This window comes from Pseudoliparis swirei, chromosome 17 (genome assembly GCF_029220125.1).
Source record: "Pseudoliparis swirei isolate HS2019 ecotype Mariana Trench chromosome 17, NWPU_hadal_v1, whole genome shotgun sequence".
In the NCBI taxonomy this organism is placed as follows: Eukaryota; Metazoa; Chordata; class Actinopteri; order Perciformes; family Liparidae; genus Pseudoliparis; species Pseudoliparis swirei.
In genome coordinates this window covers 21177448-21192581 of record NC_079404.1, presented here as the reverse complement: position 1 = coordinate 21192581, position 15134 = coordinate 21177448, and the positions used below count along the sequence as shown (strand labels likewise).

Sequence of the window (15134 nt, the reverse complement as noted above, 5' to 3'; positions counted from 1 at the left end):
GGAAAATATGAAAGGAGAGGAGGAAAATATGCACAGTTTGTGTCACGATTTCCCCACCTTCCTAGTTAAATTCATCCTGCTTGCATGTTTAATTAACTCTCCTGTCATTCCAGATCCTGTCATCCTCACCTCGTTAGTCCCTCATTCCCTTCACCTGGTCCTCACGCCCTTCTCACCTGCCTCTGATCCCCTCGTTAGTCCCTCATTCCCTTCACCTGGTCCTCACGCCCTGCTCACCTGCAGCCCATCCCCTCATTAGTCCCTCACTATTTAGCTCCCTCACTTCCACTTGTCCTCTGCCAGATTGTCTTGTGTGTCAGCACCAAACTCTCCGGCGAATTCCGAAGTATTAGTTCTGATCTGCCCGTTACGACCGTGTTTGCCTGTTTACCCGACTTGAGATTTTTGCCTGCCCCTTTTTGGATTTGTTGCCCTGTGTTGACAGACCACCCAGTTTTGACCCTGCCTGAACCATTAAGTAAAGAGCCTCCTCCTGCATTCCTGTGTTTGTCGTGCTTTTGGGTTCCTGTACCTGTAACCATTACAGTGTGAAGAGATGTGGACTTCCTTCTTGGACTTTGTAAAGGGCCCTAAAGTGACCTTACAGTCATTACCCCTGTACAATCTCTGTGCAACCCCCTGTCTAAATACCCCGTGTGTCATCCAGTATTCAGTGTCATTTTATATAATTTATTTTATTTTCATCATTATTTTCATATTTTATTTTATTATTGTCTGGTAGCATGTTTCTTATGTTTACTGTATTTGTAACTTGTTCTTCCTTGAAGGGGAAAAAAACCAAAACAAATAAACACATTTTAAAAAGAATAACAATATGAGAAATAAATCATATTTCTGCACTAAATGATAGAAACCTACTCGATAAAAATATAATCTCGGGGAGTGTGTCCCTTAAATCAATGTTTCGTTAATCGGCCTAAATCCGGTTCCAGCGGACTGAAGATGGCATTTATGGAGGACTTAAAATGACTTTAGTATTAATAAATAAATAAATAAATGCTTAAATATATGTATAAATACAGGAATGAATAAATATAATTTATAACTCAACAGGACATCATTAAATAAATATATTTCTACATTTCTGTATTTCTTCATTTATTTATATCTCTATTTATGTGTCCACACGTATTTCTTCATTTATTTATGTGTGACATTTACGTGTCCTTATATGCAAATGAGCTGGGGCGGTCCGAATGAAGAAATACGTGTGGACACATGAATAGAGATATAAATAAATGAAGAAATACAGGAATGTAGAAATATATTTATTTAATGATATCCTGTTGAGTTATAACATATTTATTCATTCCTGTATTTAATTATTTATGTATACATTTATTTAAGTATTTATTTATATATTTATTTAAGCATTTATTCATTTATACTTAAGTCATTGTAAATCCTCCAAAGATATTTGGGAATCCCTGAGTGCGGAGACAACTCCTTTGGAACAACTTCGGGTGGCGCCAGAGCGCAAGAAAAGATGGCGAGAGAGGAGACACCTGACGCCACCACCGGCTTAATCTGCCTCGGGAGAATCGCGTGATGGCTCTGGTCGTCTCCACGTCCCGCTGTGTGCTGCGTGAATCTGTTCCGCGGGAGGTTGGATGTGCCACCTGTCAGAACACGGTGACCGGGCTTCCTCGCTGAAACACCGACCGCTCCAACCTCTCCCACTTTTTGTCAACGGAAAAACGTTCACATTATTTTGTCCAGGCTCGACTGCGTTTGGAGAAATAAACGCGGAGAAAACTTTATGTGCCCCGGCTGCGCAAAACAAGAAGTGAAGTGACAGTGATGAGATTATACGAGGGGTCTCTGAGCCCCCTCTCGCGCTTTGAAGATTAGAGGGTTGCCGACGTCTGGAGGACACTAAGAACTGGATTAGGTATTGTGCAGTGTAACCTACTTCTCACCACTCCTACATCTCGTCATCTACATATTAGCGCAATGACCTGTGTTGCACTTGGAATACAGCGGGTTCGTCCGTGAAGGTAAGGTACTTTTTTTTTTATTACCCTGAGGTTATTATAATAATTTGTTCCCGCTGTTTGGGTTTAATGACATTATTTCAAGTTGAGGCAGAGAGAATCCATTCTGAACATGCACCAGTTGGCGTAAAGATGTCCTTTATCGGACACCGTTACGCACACAGGTGCCGCGCCGCTATCTCTTTGAAGAATACAGCGCATTTTAAAAATCTACATTAATTTGACAGGCGCGGTGTCAGTGGAGTGTTATCCCTGGCGTCCCGTGGCTCTCGGGACCGCGCATTCATTCGTGCTGCACACCCTTAACACGTCAGCCGTGCTCACGTCAAGCTGCATGTTTGGCACCAGGGTGAAAGCTGTCATACAAATGCGTCTCGACCTACTTTAAACAGGGCATTGAGGATGATGTCGGTGTGATACCCCCCCCTCCCCGTCCCCCCCCCCCCCCTCTGAGTGCCACTATTTAAGGAACACGTTTGATTCGGATTGTCAAATATATATTTTTGCCGATGGAGACGTCTTTCTCGGCATAAAAATGATTAATGAAAGCCTGAAGAGCACGTGGCATTTTATTCTGTGAAGAAGAACATCTACATTTCATACTGACTCACCGACAGAGCTTGACATATTTTACGACGAGGTGAATTAATAATGCAGTGAATCCTTCGAAAACTCTGAGTTGTTGAACTTCCGGTGCTTTGGATCCTGACCAAACTGAGGGCGCAAAAAACATCATCGTTTCATTGCACAGCAGATAAATGCATTGTCTCATAACTTGAACTTCAGTCTATCGATCTCCACTGTACTACAGAAAGCGACTGGAGGACAAGTACACACACACACACACACACACACACACACACACACACACACACACACACGAGCCATATAGTCAATTAGTTTAGTATCCAGTGGCTTGCGTACAGAAACCTATTGAGCATCGATATGTTACCAATATGTCATGGTTACACTTGGCACACACACTTATTGCCAATCTTAATTTGACTAAATATTTGTGATTGTGTGGTGCTGCAGATGGATGGGTAACGAATCAGTCTCATTCATTAAGTGGATTCATTCTGTGGAATTAAATATATTGATTTAATAGTATATGAGATATGATATGATATGATATTCATTTATTTGGGACATTTCAAAAGTAATGTGTATGTATACGTATGTATGTGCATATTATAAGAGTAACTGACACTGGGCACCTCGCAGATGATGGAAATCAGGCTCCGGATGCGCGTGAATTAAGTTTAACAACATTTAACGGCAAGAAGTGTAAACAAACAATCGAGGCTCGCGATCGTGGGTTTCGTGGTGATCCGGCGCGCCACGGGAACCAGCTCGAAGGACCCGGGTCCAGACGAAAGAGCACGATATTTCCCCAGTACAGAGTATTAGTCGCAAAATCAGCCAATCACTCACTCTCAAAGGTTAGTTCATCTTCTAACACCTTCCTGTTGGATAAAAGTCCCGCTATCAAAATGAAGGGGTCAAACGTCACGACCCCCGGGTCAAAACGGCACTTCCGGTCAAGTCACTAAACAAGTATTTTCACAATAAAAGTCCGGTCTGTTATTGTCCGCATTAAAGTCACTTCACGGCTTTGACGATACTTAAATACTCTTAAATACTAAACTAACATTCACTCTCATGCAACACACATTAATTCTTTCCATTTACACTAATCATTTGCTTTGAGTAAACAGTACTCCCATGCTCCATAATAAATTCATAATAATATTAATATTCTCCCTAATATTTCCTATTATAATATCTTTCCATATGTATTAATTTAAAGCTCAAGACTACATAATCAAAATAACCTATTACAACCTAACAATAGTGCTGCAGGAAGAACAACGAAAACAGCTTTTAAAGTCCTTGTTTCTCTCTTGTCTAGGGGATGTTATTTTATTCAATGTACTACAGTTCCCAGCAGTCACAGGTTTGGTATAGTGCCCTGGAAATGTGCAGAGTACCGAGTAAAAGCATTGTTCCAGGATGTCTTCATCGGTCAAGGTTTGGGACACTTCTTTCCAGAGGCTCACATTTGGGAATCGAGAGCTGAGGAATAGCGTGGCTCGAGCCAGCCCGACTCCATTGATATTCCACGTGTGTCCCGCTCCATAGGCAGCCCATTGTCACGGCTCGCTCAGTGGGAAAGCGTCCGATGATGGAGGGGTATGCAAGAGGGTTGAAAGCCAGCTCGGAAAAAGAAACTAAGGGTTAATTAGCTGAGGGGTGAAGAGATGTCCCCGCAGGAAAGGCCGATAGCGTCTCCGCGGGAGAGTTGCATATTAGCGATGAAGTAAAATGTGGACACAAAAGTAATTGAATGATCATTTTGTTGAAATGTAATGATCGTTTAGTGTCATGTTATAGAATTCCACGACGTGACTATACTAATTTTTTTGTTTACATCTACTTCTTTTAAGAGTTGAATCGCGATCGGATGCCTAATGTGACGCAATCAAACCCGCTTCTTCAGAACCCCTATGGCCTTTTTTTAAATGTTCTTTAATTTAACCCTATAGCTGGCATTTACAAGCAGTGCAGGTGGATGCCCGGTTTCAAAGCTTCCTCAACGTCAGGCGCCACACTGGGCGCCACTCGGCCCTCTAGAAGATTCATGGCCAGCCAAGTAGAGAGATTTATCCTGTTATAAGTGCATGAAGTTGCTCTGCAGTCTGCCGTCTATCGGGCCGACGAGGAAGACACGGTGACATGAAGGAGTCGCACGATCCAAAAGTAGCGAGCACTAATGGCTGCGTGTGCTCTGACGGGGAGAAGTGACAAGGCCGTTTTCTCTTTTTGAAGGAGGGAAAGAGAGAAAGGAAATGGGCGTGACAGAGCCAGCACGGGGGTCGAAGACATAGAAGTCACTTTGAAAGACTTCCATGGAAGTTGACATACTGCCTTGCATTAGTCGGATTGCCGTCGGCCATAAGCATTGATTAATTTGCTTCACTGTTTAGTTATTTACACATTGAAATGTGCACTTATTGACTTACAACTTATATGGCCTATAAAAAGTAAATCTATCATGCTCATGAATTGATTGGATTTGACTTCTGTTGAAAGGATTCCGCCTCATTAAAAACCGATTAATTCAGATCCTGGTATATCTCTTAAAGTGGCATATGTATATATATATACATACCGTACATGTTTGGCTCATGTTTTGAAACTCAATGGCCACAAGTTAGTTGTATTTGTACTCTTGCAACAAGACTAGTACATGTATTAATAGTCATTAATTATAGATCAACCAAATTAAAATGAGCACGAAAGCACTTGCCAACACAGCCGGTAGTTTAGTTGCATGGGCTGCTGTGACGTATAGATCGAGAATACAACATTTCATCTGCTCGATCCTGAGGTGGTTGTTAATTTATAGCCAAAAGCCTCCGCATTCAGTCTCAGGGCTCCACTCACCGCCGTGGCCGGCAGCTGGAGCAGAAATCTGTGCCCAAGTTCCCACTCCCACTGAAGCATGAAGGGAGAAGATTATTTCATATAAGTTATCTCGGCCTGGCAAAACCAATAGTCTCGAAATTTACGGGGAAAGGAAAGTTGATTAAAATGTGATCTTTTCGGGGCTTTCCGAGAGTCGTCCCCCCCGCTGCTTTAACTCTCTTTTCTCTCTCTCAAACACAATGACCCCCTTTCCTCAAATAACAACTGTTTTTTTTATTCTTCGGCTTTTCTGGCAGAATTTCATTACAAGTATTTTGTAGCCTGTTTTTTTTCTTCCCGGATTAGTCAACAGACGGACCTTATTGTAGAAGGATTATTGCAGTGTAAATTATTGGACTGTCTCAATGTGGACTGCAGTAATACGGCTGACTGGTCGGCAGGAAAATGGGGGGGAAAAAAAGGACGTTTTTAAATATGTGATTATGTTATTTGGAAATGCTGGGCTTCAAATTGTTGTCAACAGTGGAACACGAGTGCTCATTAGCGGCAAGTGTGTACACGTTTGTGCAAGCCAATGCATTTCCTCCACACAAAACTCTCAACAGATGTCTCTGTGTAATAAAGAGGCTGCATAATAATGTCTCCTCTTAATTGAATTTTCCATTTTAATAAGAGTGTCAAACTACAATACCAACTGGCCAATTACACCAGCTGCAAAAGCTAACAATGAGCATTTATCACGCAGTTGATATTCAAACCTTTTGCCCTTTGACTCGATCATTAGACGGAGACGGAAAGCTGCTGGTTGTTTACTTGACCTTTGGTTTAAGTCCATCGAATGAACCGGTGCACCAGTAAGTTAACATCGAGCCTCATCTCCCTCTAGCATCTGCTCGTGGAAGGAATGAATGATTTTTCATATTTGCTGAAGACACCCCCTGACGGCTCACGTTTTTTTTAAAGAGAAACTGTGTGAGAGAATCAGATATGCAGACTAGTTACGTATGTACTTTGTAAGGAAGGTTGTAAGTATCCATTGAATTTCTATTAACATTAATATTTGCCTCAGCTCCAAATATATACTGTACAAAAAGCAAATACAGAGGAGGGATGTGAATTATCATATATGACAATAGCTTGACTTTTACATTGGCTGCACCATTTGGAAGTGTGGACTGATAACAGTGGGCGTGTTTTAATTTCACACTCGAGCAAGAGTATTTATCTGTGGCTGGTGTGGCAGAATATGATGTTATATTCTCTATCTTTACCATGTAAGGAGATTGCATGGACCCTTTGTGCCCTTGCATCTTTATGCACTTTACGATTATTTGATCATAAGAATATAGTGACATTTATTACACTACAAAATGGCTAATTTTTTTGGAGCTCTGTAAAAAACATCCGAGTCTGTCTTCACCATCTAGTGTTGGAGTATTGATTGTTACAGAAAATGTATAAAAGGATAACAATGTAAAATCCTTCTATATACAGTAAAACATATTTTGTCATTACCTTCGCATTGAAAATGCGGAAGGTTATGTTTTGATCGCCGTGTATTTATTTATTTATTTGTATGCGTGTTACTCGCATAACTAAAAAAGTATTAAACCGAATCGCATGAAATTTGGTGGGATGATTGGTTATTATCCGGGGACCATTTGATTAGATTTTGGGATCGATCGGGTCAAAGGTCAAGATCATGAAAAGGTCAAAATCTTCTTTTTACCATAGCGTGGTCAATTTGTATCCAATTGGCATGCAACTAATCCCAAAATATTTATAATCCAATGCCCAATCTTGTGATATGCGAAGGTATGCGCTCTACCGAGTGCCCGTTCTCGTGTTGGAAATGTAATTGGTAGGCACATAACCATTTTAATTGACATGATGAAATGTGATTAATATGCGTCCACTTGGTGTCAGTGCATTGAGCTGTAAACCCAAATTGACATACTTTATTATCACTTGATGAAGTGTAGTCGTAGAATAGTGGAATATTTATACTCCTCTTTCTTGGTCTGCATCGAACTGAGGAAAATATGTTCCGGCTTCATGCTCCACTATGTTCACCAGCTAATTCTTAGTTACCTTGTGTAGCTCACTGTACCGTTAGATGTTGGGCAGGTAGTTCAGGGTGAACCTTTAGGGTTTTTTTGCTGAAAGAAATGCTGATGAGAGTTAATAAAAAATAAAAAAAATTGGCTGAAAGACACTATTGCCGACTGGAACTGCCGGGTTGGGAGACAATTCTCTGTGTGATTTTCACAAAGTGCAACTCTACAAATAGTCATTGTGGTGGAAATGAACCTTTTTAATTACCTTTCGAGAAATAAACATCCCCCACACACCAAGGCTTAGAGCCCAGCCTTGTTCTATGCCTGCTAGGTGAAACACGGTCAGTGTTCTAGTGACATCATCTTAGCCAGCTGAACGACTCCATGTTTAACTAGAACGGGCACTCGGTAGAGCGCATACCTTCGCATATCACAAGATTGGGCATTGAATTATGAACATTTTGGCATTAGTTGCATGCCAATTGGACACAAATGTATCGTGCTATGGTAAAAAAAAGATGTTGACCTTTCCATGACCTTGACCTTTGACCCGATTGATCCCAAAATCTAATCAAATGGTCCCCGGATAATAACCAATCATCCCACCAAATTCCATGCGATTCGGTTCAATACTTTTTGAGTTCTGCGAATAACACGCATACAAATAAATAAATAAATAAATACACGGCGATCAAAACATAACCTTCCGCATTTTCAATGCGAAGCTAACGATGTAGTTTTTAGAGCAAGACAAGCAGTTGATTGATTCATGTGATGAGAGTGCAGTGATATGACAAGTTGAGTTGTCAGCAAAACTATGACTAATGTCTGATATTGTCACCAACGTTTAAGCATTATGTTTTAGGAGGAGAGGTCAAGGGGAGTCATATTTTCAGAAGTCAAAACATGTCAAATATGCAAGGACTTGCGAGAAAGACCCACTCAGGTTTTCATCATACAGAATCGACCGAGGTAGCATGTCATGTGAATTATCCAGAGTCAGGGACTGAAATTGATTTGCATACATTGGTTATGTGCAGGAGTCTGTCCGCTGGATATGGCTCTGGTTATACCAAAATCTAAACATGGGCGGCTCACCCAATAAGCAAATGGGAAATGATGATTAGTGATTAGTGGGGCTCCATCCTGGCGAGGACACGTTAATCTATCATCTATATATACACTACCATTCAAAAGTTTGGGGTCATCCAGACAATTTCGTGTCTTCCATGAAAACTCACTTTTATTTATCAAATGAATTGAAAATTGAATAGAAAATATAGTCAAGACATTGACAAGGTTAGAAATAATGATTAATATTTGAAGTATTAATTTTGTTCTTCAAGCTCAAAGGAAGGCCAGTTGTGTAGCTTATATCACCAGCATAACTGTTTTCAGCTGTGCTAACATAATTGCACAAGGGTTTTCTAATCAGACATTAGTCTTCTCAGGCGATTAGCAAACACAATGTACCATTAGAACACTGGAGTGATAGTTGATGGAAATGGGCCTCTATACACATATGGAGATATTTCATTAGAAACCAGACGTTTCCACCTAGAATAGTCATTTACCACATTAACAATGTATTGTGTGTATTTTTGATTAATGTTATCTTTATTGAAAAAACAGTGCTTTTCTTTGAAAAATAAAGACATTTCTAAGTGACCCCAAACTTTTTAACGGTAGTGTATATATATATAAACTTGAAGCTGACACACTAGCTGTAACACCCTGTCTGCTCCCCTTGTGTGCGTCTCCTGATTGTTCATTCTCTTCACCTCAGCCACTCCCCTGCCTCCTGTGTGTGTTTCCTGATTGTTCATGGTTTCCCCTCATTTAAACTCCACGGTTTCCCCTTGTCCCCTTCCAGATTGTCTTTGTGATAGTGTTCACATCGGCCTCAAGCCTTATGTTCTAGTCTTTCTTTTGCAGTCCCCGTTCTTCCTCTTGATTTGTACTCTGCAGTGTAAAGTTAATTGTAGCTGTACCTCAACTTGACTCCTGTCTTTTCCCCACCACCCCCCCGGTCGTGACAATAGCCATTAACGTTCAGAGAAGCATTTCTGCCGTTTGACTTGTTCATAAATTTTATCATCTTTGTTATTAGTAATCTTCTCTTTTGAAACTTGTGTCACAAGCCACACATGAAGCAAATTTATGACATTATTAATACTGCTAATTAGGGCTGCAACAACGAATCGATAAAAATCGATTATTAAAATAGTTGGCAACGAATTTCATTATCGATTTGTTGTGTCGCCCGATTATTACGGCGCTCAATAAGTCACGGAGTATAAACAAAGTTGAGTTGATCGCAGAGCGGCGCAGGAGAAACCAGAGCGGAGCGAGGACAGAACGCTGCGTTGTGAGAGCCAATCAGCGCTGAGCTGCTCCTCTGTTGATGAATCTAATTGGCTGCTGCTGCTCACGTGGCGCTGGATGCGGAAGTCATTCACGTAGTCGGAGACACACAGAGCTGAGTGCGCCTCCGGGTGACGTTATGACCCCAGACACCAGGCGCTACATGTCACGACGTGTGTGGCATTTCCACAAGAGTATAATGTAGAAAACTTGGTTATTTTTCCGTGGCGGATAGCGGAAAATATTTTTCAACGGAGATAACCCACGCCGCCACTCGCTGTGAGCGCTGCGCTGCGCATGCAGGCAAAATTTAACGGAGCGGAGCAGCGCGTGAGCTCTGATCGCTCTTTTAATGAAGTATCGATACTAAAAATATGCTAAATCACATCGTTTTTAACGTAAGGGTACTTTGTTAGTATCGCTACACCATGCAGCGTGACAGCAGCAGGTGTAGCGGACTAACATTCAAGCTAACCTAACTTCTCAAACGCTGTCGACATCTGAACGCTGATTGGCCGAGACGCGACACGTCCATCAAAGATGTTTTATTGCGAAGAGAACCACTTCACATTTTATCCGCGTCTCACTGCAATCTCAACGGCAGCGGGCCAGGTGAAAAAAATAATAAATCGGAACGCGTCTCTGATATTGTTCAGGGGGCCACATGGGGACCACTGCTCAGGAGAGGAAAGCTGTCAGTCTGTTTGTGACGGGTTCATCACCATGGTGACCAGTGAACAGGTTCATCACCATGCTGACCAGTGGGTCTCCAGGACCTTTCCATGACTTTAGACCAAATTTCCATGATTAAACATTTTGTGAAAACTCTGTCTATACGTGACAAAGTGAGAAGATGTAGTATTTAAACTAACAATGAGAATTCCAAAGCATACCATATATATACCGTGTAAATTAACATTTGAATAAAACTAATTTGCATTACTTTTCCAAATATTTTGGGATTTTATTTTTTCCAATTACTTTTCTAGGCCTGCTAATAGCCATTTAAAAATTCCATGACTTCCAGGTTTTCCATGACCGTACGGACCCTGTTTTGAATAAAGGGTTGAAAATTAAAGTATATATATATTTTTTTCCCGATTAATCGATAAAATAATTAACCGATTAATCGATTATCAACATAATCGTTAGTTGCAGCCCCACTTGAGCAGGCTCAAAAAATCAAAGACGGCTGAATTGTGGGTAATGTAATAATAAAAGTATTCATTGATTCATATTTCTAGCAGGTTCTGTGCAAAAAGAAAGTTCCTCCTAAACTTCTACATGCCATTACAATACAATGATAGATATTTACATGTTCATGATATTTACATTTTCATGATCGATATTTACATTTTCAAAAAGGGTTGGGATTCAAAGAAGAAATGGGAACATTGCGATGTAGAAACTAAAAAGACAATAAAATAGGCTATGAAGGCTGAATACGTGTATTCTTTGTTGATGAATATTTAAGTGAAAATGTAGCCGGTGTAATTAACATGTTTTATTTGTATTTTTTATAGTTTGCTCTGGGCTGGTAGACCCCTGCGCTTTTACACCGTTAATTATTTCAGCAATGCAAACGTATTACAATGCGTCTCTGACCTTGTATCATCTCCAGTATATTTCAATTAATTGGTGTCATTTTTTTCAAGAAGTTGAATGTATTTCCTGAATTAGTTGAACATAATATTATTGTGGTTTTCAGTATATTGCAGTTTTGCTATTTAATCCATACATCATGGATATGTATTCCCCATGCTGAAGAATAAAAGGGCTAGCTGATTCCTTTGTCAAATGTAAAAACCCTTCATGTCTGCTTCGTAAGGTTTTTCAATTATAAAATCTTCAAAAGTTAATTTGATGACTTACACAGTCATGGTCTGTGATTTTACAGTCAGAGTGTGATGAAGATCAATTTTGAATTGATTTCAGCGTTGTGTAACGGCAACACGTAAAACCTCAAACACACAAACTAATAAAAAAGAGTGCTAATAAAAATTTAAAAAATGCCACTAACAATCATTGGCAGCAGCAAAACTGCAACAGCTATTAGTTTCTTTGCCGTTCGGAAGCAACATCGACGGCTCAATATTTCCAGTTCTGAAAACTTCGGTTGAAGTTGGTTTATCGCTAAAAGCTAAGTGTGACAATGGAAACCGATTTAGGAAATGTTTATGGTGTTCATAAAGCATGTGACTTAAACCAACATCCACTTCTGAAGAGAGTGATGAGGAGAAGGTTCTTCACGTTAATACATAAAACGCATAAATGACCAGAGCCGAAATGATACACATGGGGCAAGCGTCCATCCGGTCCATCTATTCCATTATCAGCCTTTTTTCATTGTTGATTTAGCAAGCCTTGGATTTCAGAATTGATAGGGGCTTTTAACTTCAAACAGAGAGTGAATATAAAGGACCTGAAGTGTATATACTCTGCTGAAGGGTAGATGTAATGGCTGTCAGACCTCTTTGGCAAACAGAAAAGTTGTACTTTGCTGCTTAGTGTGTGTTGTTTTTAGTAGTTTTTGTTGTTTGTTGAATGTTGCGAAAAAAAAGCAAAAAAAAGTCCGGTGTGGGAGAGGCTCAGTCTATTTCTCTGCATGAAAACAATATCCAACTGTTAGCTGCATGCAGAGAAGGACTTCTTAGCATGTTTCTTTTTATAAGTTTCATCTTCATCAATCATTCAACAGAATCACAGAATTGTTATATCGTTGAATCGTCAGTCCACAAAAACGCACCTGACTTATCGACTTCCAAGACTCTGAACATCACATTTTTGTCCAACTGAGTATTTACTGGCGGTTTAGCAGCGTGTGTCGAAGTGAAGCAGGTAGAAGATAGAGATGTCATACAGCACTCAGTTTATGTTGCGTTCTGCCCTCTAAAAAGAGCGACCAAAAAATGATTTCCATTTCCAAGATGGTGATTTTAAAATAGCTGAATATGTATTTCTGAGCATCACTGCTTCCACACGGCTCTCAACATGGCGACGGCCGAGCCTGTGGCTCACCGCTAATGGTGCGAACATTAATGAAATGAGTGATTATTGTGACGGCTTTCGGCTGAACGTGAAAACACCGAATTCCGTGAGGTATGGATTATTGATCGGATAATTCAAGGGCACTTTTTTTTGTGAGGTTTAGTTCGTCTGAAGCACTGTCACATTGTTCTTTGAAATGCTATAACGTAAAATAATGCGTTGTTGTGACTTCCCAAAGCCCTTTTCTGTCGGCAAAGGATGGAATACTAATCTTCGCATACTTGTGACTGATGTGGCATGAACAAAAAATGTTCCCCATTCATCATAAGAAGAGGAAATCATTGTGTTGATGTCTACTGATAATCAGGTCAGATGAACTAGAGCTTGACTTTATCAAAACCAATATAGATCCTCATCTGTAACGCGTGATCCATTAGTCGCCCAACAATGAGCAGACGCTACAGCTCGCTGCGGTGATTTTGAGAAGCAGTTTGATACTGTACATTTTCCACTCGAGGACACTTTTAAAAGGTATACACTTTAGGGTTTTTAATATAATTACGAAGACTAAAGTGTGATTTATATTTAATTCATAAATTCTTTGTGTATTTGGCAATGTGCATGTGTCTGCGTGTGCATCAGGTCGGGTGACACTTGGATTAATTATGGCTGTTAAGAAAGAGACGGATGGTAAGCATCCAATAATACTTTTATGTGGAAGCCAGAAAATCTTAAATATTTGGAAACGGTTGCCTGCTTCACCTTGTTCTTTACCTGCAATTCACTGATTTCAACCATTCAACTCGGCTGTTTTACTTCAGTTATGCTCGATATTTCTATTTGGATGTAAATTACCTCGTTTTTAAATGAGAAATAGTCCTAGAAAATGCATCTTGATGTTTCATTCCTTGACAAAGAATCTTGATTTGTTGAAGGAGGTTTGTGTGAACCCACTTGACAGTTTACACTTTGTGACTCCCTCCAATTACGGGCACCTTCTCCTAATTAACCTCTCGCTCTGTTACTGGAGACGCTTATCGAAGAGCTTGTCGATGGAAACACCAGAGTGCTTGTCTTGGAACGGAAAAATGTGAGTCCACGACATGGTTTCCAGCTTTAAACGGCTTTCATACGTACAGACGGCTTCGGAAAGGGAAAAATATAATTCGATTCCCAGGAGAGGAAGACTGGAATAATCCACAGAAGAAATAGAACACTGCTGTGTCTGACTGTTGCGCTGCACTTATACGAGACATTCGGTCAACGGGTTGCAATTGCTGACACGTGGTGGTCGACTGTGGTGATTTTGTGTCTGAGCGAACTCGTCAATAACATGAATCTCCAATACTTAGTTTTTAATCGTATAGCAAATCAGCAAAAATGTTCTTGTCCAGTATACAGCCTAGCCTATATTTACTTCTTTCTTTTAACATTGGAATTACAATTTATCATGAAATACATCACAATCATAATGTTTAGAATATATCTATTCCATAGGAGTTGTTGTTTTTATCTCCATCTTTATCATAGTAGCAAATGATTTAACCCTCCTGTTACCTTTCGGGTCAATTTGACCCCATTCAATGTTTAACGTCGGTGTTCTTTGGGGTCAATTTGACCCCAGGCTGTTTTTCACTGTCAAACATATAAGAAATATCAACTTTTTCATATATTTAAAGGGATATTTAGGTAGTCAACAAACAAACATAAAGTACCTCAAACTTAAACTTGGGAAACAATATTAATTATAATAATTTTCTGGAGGGGTCAAATTGACCCCGAGGGGTAAAATATGTTAGTAAATGTAAAGGTAAAGGAGGGTTACGGTATGTTCGGGCTATTTATCTCTGTCAGCAAGCCGGACAATTTAGAGCGTGCCAGAATCACCACTCTGAGCTGCGTCCAAAGGGATGTCGGACATTTACGCTTCAAAGTGGTTCCTGATCCAACTCGTATGTGCCGAGCGCACCAGGTGCTCGACGAGGTGGATGAACTGTCGTGGTCGATGTTGTAACGGAATGCCTGTTATAAAGTGTATTGAACAGGGCATTTCAAGGCAGCTGCATGGTTTCCTCTAGTCTAGAACTAATGTATTTCAACTTTCTGAGCACCACAGTACCACTGTCTTTAGGGAAATAGAAGACTCTATTGGGTTTTTTCCTTTCTCTCTTTGAGCGATAATCACTGTGGTCCCGAGTCCACACTGCGTTTCCCTTATTTTGACATTTTATAGCAAATATTTCATTAATCCAGCCTAGCAAGGAGCTGTTTGAACATGACA

General features: G+C 40.3%; 1 protein-coding gene across 1 annotated transcript in view; it reads left to right on the top strand.

The window, feature by feature from the left end:
* The first annotated feature begins 1643 nt into the window (after positions 1–1643).
* Positions 1644–15134, top strand: part of pcdh15a (protocadherin-related 15a) — a 276702-nt gene continuing 263211 nt past the window's right edge. Inside the window, exon 1 of the mRNA XM_056436303.1 lies at positions 1644–2018. The gene's annotated coding sequence lies outside the window, so the exon portion shown is untranslated. The remainder of the gene's footprint in view (positions 2019–15134) is intronic.